Source organism: Prionailurus bengalensis, chromosome A3, assembly GCF_016509475.1.
Source record: "Prionailurus bengalensis isolate Pbe53 chromosome A3, Fcat_Pben_1.1_paternal_pri, whole genome shotgun sequence".
In the NCBI taxonomy this organism is placed as follows: domain Eukaryota; kingdom Metazoa; phylum Chordata; class Mammalia; order Carnivora; family Felidae; genus Prionailurus; species Prionailurus bengalensis.
The window spans coordinates 77470868-77476102 of NC_057354.1; positions in this window are offsets into that span (position 1 = coordinate 77470868).

Genomic DNA, 5235 nt, shown 5'->3' on the forward strand with positions numbered 1-5235 from the left:
ATGACAGTCCGTAGCTAATGCCTGAGAGCCTGCATTTCGAAGACACCTTTAACTGAATGCAGCTTAGATGGAGAGAAGGGCAACGGAAAGGCAAATGAACATCTGGCGAGGCCAAGAGTGTGATGAGTTGTATCCAATACCAGGCATGTCCTGATTAAATATTTCATGCTTTCCCCAGCCAGACATCACCTAACTCTCAGCTGTTCTCTTCAGCAGGGATAAATTCACCTTTATGAGAGGATGCACTAGCATGGGGTTAGAACAGCATGTTTAAGAAGTGTTAGGAAAAGTCTGTTTGCATCTGCTCCCATGATCCACCTCCCTTTTCTCCTTCTTCCCTCCTCTCTTTTTCTTTCTCTCTGTTTCTTTCTTCATACCCCAACCCTAGGCTGTCTTGGAGAACAGATTTTACCCAGAAGGATCAGGCTGAAAATATTTTCTTTCCTTCCAGTTCCCATATCCACACTCTTCACAGGTTAAAGGTGGCTACAAGCTGGTTCCTGCTGACTCTGAGACCTTTTTGCATTGGGCCAAGAGCCTGGCTAGACAGAAGACACTGTGCTGTGTGTCTGTGACTTTAGTATTTTTTTTCTTTTGCAGAGTTTTTGGCTATGCTGTTAGGTGAATAGACTTCGTGGTTCCTGTATCTTCTGGTGGATTCCTCATCATTAATATGTGGCCTCTTAATCCCATTAGAGCTTTTTTCCTTAAACTTCATTTTGTCTTATATTACTATTGCTACCACCTTCTTTTTAGGGAGTATTTACACTGTGTATATATTTTTTCTTTTCTTTCTTTTTAACCTTTTAATGTGACTTTGTTTAGGAGATCTCCTTTATGTAACATAGAACTTTATCTGTTTAACCTAATCTGATAATCTCTATATTTAAAAAAACATGTTTAATGTTTACTTATTTTTGAGAGAGAGACAACGTGAGCAGGGAAGCAACAGAGAGAGAAGCAGGCTGAAGCAGACTGCAGGTTCTGAGCTGTCAGCACAGAGCCTGACGCGGGGCTCGAACTCACACACTGTGAGATCATGACCTGAGCTGAAGTCTGATGCTTAACTGACTGAGCCACCCAGGCACCCCTAATAATCTCTATATTTTAATACAGGTGTTTATGTACTTATTGTGCATTTGTACATACCATTTTCATTTACTGTGTTTACTGATATATTTTTGGTTATATCTACCATCATACCTCATTTTTGTTTACTATCCTCCTTTTCTTCATTTTAAACTTCTTTTTTTTTTTTTAAAGTTTATTTATTTACTTTGAAAGAAAGAGAAAGCACACCAGCGGTGAGTGGTGGGGAGAGGGAGAGAGAGAGAATCCCAAGCAGACTCCGTACTATCAGCACAGAGCCAAATGCAGGGCTCAAACTCATGAACCGTTGAAATCATGACCTAAGCTGAAATCAAGAGAGGCTTAACCCACTGAGCCACCCAGGTGCCCCTCAACTTTCTTTTAAATTGAAGTTCTTTATACTCCTCTCCAACCATCACCATCTAATTTCTTTGTTGATTTGGAGTATATGCATTACATTTCAATTCACTTAGTTTTTTAACATATTATGTGACTAAATTTTTTAAAATATATCTACAGCAACTCATTTTTTCTACTTTTGTCCTAAATAGTCTAATATTAGCACCATCTAGTTACCACCAAACATTTCTCTCTTCCTGGTTTTATTTTCTGAAGTCATAACTTTGCTTATATGAACTTAAAAATAAGGGCTTGAAAAGGCAACCAATAGAGACTTAAATTATGTGTTCACTTGAATCAGTTTCTGTGCTTTTTACAATTTAATTTTACCCCTGAACCTGTCTTTTGGAATGTTTTATTTTATTTTTGAAGAAACATATGTTTATTAATTCTTTTAATGGAGACCTGTGTGGAAAAAAGCACCCTTCATTTTTATGTGTCTCAAAATGTATTTATTTTGTCCATATTTTTGAAAGATAGTATAGCTAGGCATAAAATTCTAGGGTTGACAGTTAATTTCAGTCAGTTCATTGAAACTAAGAATCCATTGTCTTTTGGCTTCTCAAAAGCCTACTGTACAAAAAATCAAAACCAAAACCAAAACATCTATCATCTCCTCTGGGTAACATTACTTATCTTTATGGGAACATTTAAGATTCGTTCATTTAATTATTTATTTATTTATTATTTTATTTATTAACATATGACAGTTCCAACTGCTTAACACCTTTATCATCAGTTGGTATTTTTAATTTTAGTCATTCTAACGGGTGTAGCATATTGTCATTTTAATGTGCATTTTTCTAATGAGTAATGATGATGAACATCTTTTTATGATTGATTTATTTGTGTTTGTATAAGTACAGTGTTTCTTTTAACTGAAGTGTAGTTGACACACAGTGATACATTAGTTTCAAGTGTTCAACATAATGGTTCCATAACTCTATACATTATGCTATGCTCGGAACAAGTGCAGCTACCATCTGTCACCATACACTATGCAATACCACTGACTGTATTCCTTATGCTGTACCTTTTAACCCAATGACATACATTCCATAAGTGGAAGCCTGATTCTCCCACTTCCTTCACCCATTTTTGCCCCCCCCCACCCCTCCCCTCTCTGGCAACCATCAGTTTGTTCTCTGTATTTATGGGTCTGTTTTTGCTTTTATTTGTTTGTTTTGTTTTGATTTTTAGATTCTACATATAAGAGAAGTCATATAGTGTTTTGTCTTTCTCTGTCTGACTTATTTCACTTAGCCTAATACCATCTAGGTCCATCTGTGTTGTTGCAAGTGACAAGATTTCATTCTTTTCAAAGGTTAAGTAATATCCTGTTGTCCATTAGAACATCTTCTTCACCCATTCATCTATTGATGGACTCTTAGGTTGTTTCCATATGTTGGCTTCATAAATATGCTGCAATAAACATAAGGGTGCATATTTCTTTTTAGATTAGTGTTTTTGTTTTCTTTGGGTAAATAGCCAATAGTGGAATTACTGGATCATATATTTTTATTTTTAATTTTTTGAGGAACATGCAGACTGTTTTCCATAGTGGCTGCACCAATTTACATTCCCACTGACAATGTACAAGGGTTCCCTTTTCTCCACATCCTTGCCAACACTTGTTATTTCTTGTGTTTTTGATTCTAGTCACTGTGATAGGTGTGAGGTGATATTTCATTAAGGTTTGGATTTGCATTTCTCTGATAGTCAGTGATGTCGATCATCTTCTCATGTATCTGTTAGCTATATGTGTATCTTCTTTGGAAAAATGTCAATTCATGTCCTTTGCCCATTTTACTGAGATTATTTACTTATTTATTATTTTGGTGTTGAGTTGTATGTTCCTTATACTTTTTAGAAATCAACCCCTTATCAGATATATCATTTACAAATGATATATCTAGTAAGGGGGTAGGCTTATTTATTTATTTATGTATTTAAAATAGAAAATATATGTTGAGGCACAAAATTATGGCTCCATCTTTAATGAAGATACTTTTTTAAAAAATTAAGGTGATGCTTAAAAAATTTGAATAGTTCAAAATGCTGAGAAGCAAAAAGAAAATTTAATCCAACCATATAGAAAAGCTATGGTAATGTTTATTTTTGTTTAACTGTGTTAACATCTTTCCAATTTAAGAGTTAAACATCTATATCGTACTTTAATGATTTCATAGAGAAGCATCTGGACTTTAGTTAGAGGTACTCATTAAAACTTTGGGAAAATCACATACCCACATTGTCTCCCTTTTCTAATATTCTGTTAACTTCTTAAGGGCATGAGGAAAGGACGATGTTATATCCATTTCATAGTTTGAGGAAATGGATGGGTAGAATAATAAGTAAACAACAAATGGTTGAATGTATCAGTAAATGAGTAAACAAATGAATAGGTGGTCATATGAGCAAGAAAATCACCACAAGTTGCACCCTTCCATTTATTTAGTCATGTCCCCAATCAGGTGGTTAGAAGTAATGATTCTGTTAAGACCCTTAAGTCTTCTAGTAGTTGTCAATGTATTTTAATATAGTGCCAATGTATAAAAGGACTATTTAGGGGCATCTAGGTAGCTCGGTCAGTTAAGCATCCGACTTGGGCTCAGGTCATGATCTCACGGTTCATGGGTTTGAGCCCCATGTCCGGCTCTGTGCTGACAGCCCAGAACCTGAGCCTGCTTTGGATTCTGTGTCTCCCTCTCTCTCTCTGCCCCTCCTGCCCCTCCCACCCTTCCCTCTCTCTCTCTCTCTCTCTTTCTCTTTCTCTCTCTCAAAAATAAATAAATGTTGAAAACAATTTTAAAAAATAAATAAAACAGCACTATTTAGAGTATCTTACTGAATAAGAAGTGGCTCTATGGCTGCCTCTCAGATCTCTCTTAGGTCTTGGAATCATTTAGAGGATCATTCAATCTTAGAGAATGAGTAATTTCACATTTTTTCTAGAAAAAAGAGTGAGTCCTCTTGCATGTTTGTTTACCCATTGACTAGAAATGTGTGTGTATATGTATGTATTTGAACACATACATGCATATGAAGCACATTATTCACTAGGTACAGGAGATTTGTTCCTTTCTGGAAGTCCATGATGGCTAAGAGACACAGTATTCCCTGCGTCAGGGACCAGCATGCCATGCTCTGAAGATGCAACATGAATCGACATTAAAATCTTGTTTGAACTTATTAGATCTGCAGTAGAAAAGACCATGTTCCTGCACCAGAAAAATGCACCTTTGTATTTAGCTATGATCTTTGTAACGGAGAGGACCAGGCAAGAGATTCCATGTCATTTGAGACCTATCTCTTATACCAGAAAGTAATTTAATGCTCATCAACTGACGGTTGGTAAAGGCTAACACATTATATTTTGAAAATTATCATCATTTAAAATACAATAGTCAAATTTAATTTCTATCCATTAGAAATGTCTAATAAGTAGTCATGAATCTTAGAATTTCAGGGGCTCTCTAGAGAGCCTCTCATTTGATGTTTCATATTCATGCAGGTAAAATGCTATTGTTTTTTATTTCAACGGCCATTATTTAATAATACTAACATTTCAGGCACTGCACTAAGCCCTGGTGAACAAAACACAAACCTACTACCTTTAGTAACTTTAGGTTCAGTATTTTATAGATGAGGAATCTGAATGCCTCATGTTATGAAGAGGGTCTTGCCCACAGACATACAGCCAACTGATGATGGAGAAAAGATTAGAACTAACCTACAGATAAATGG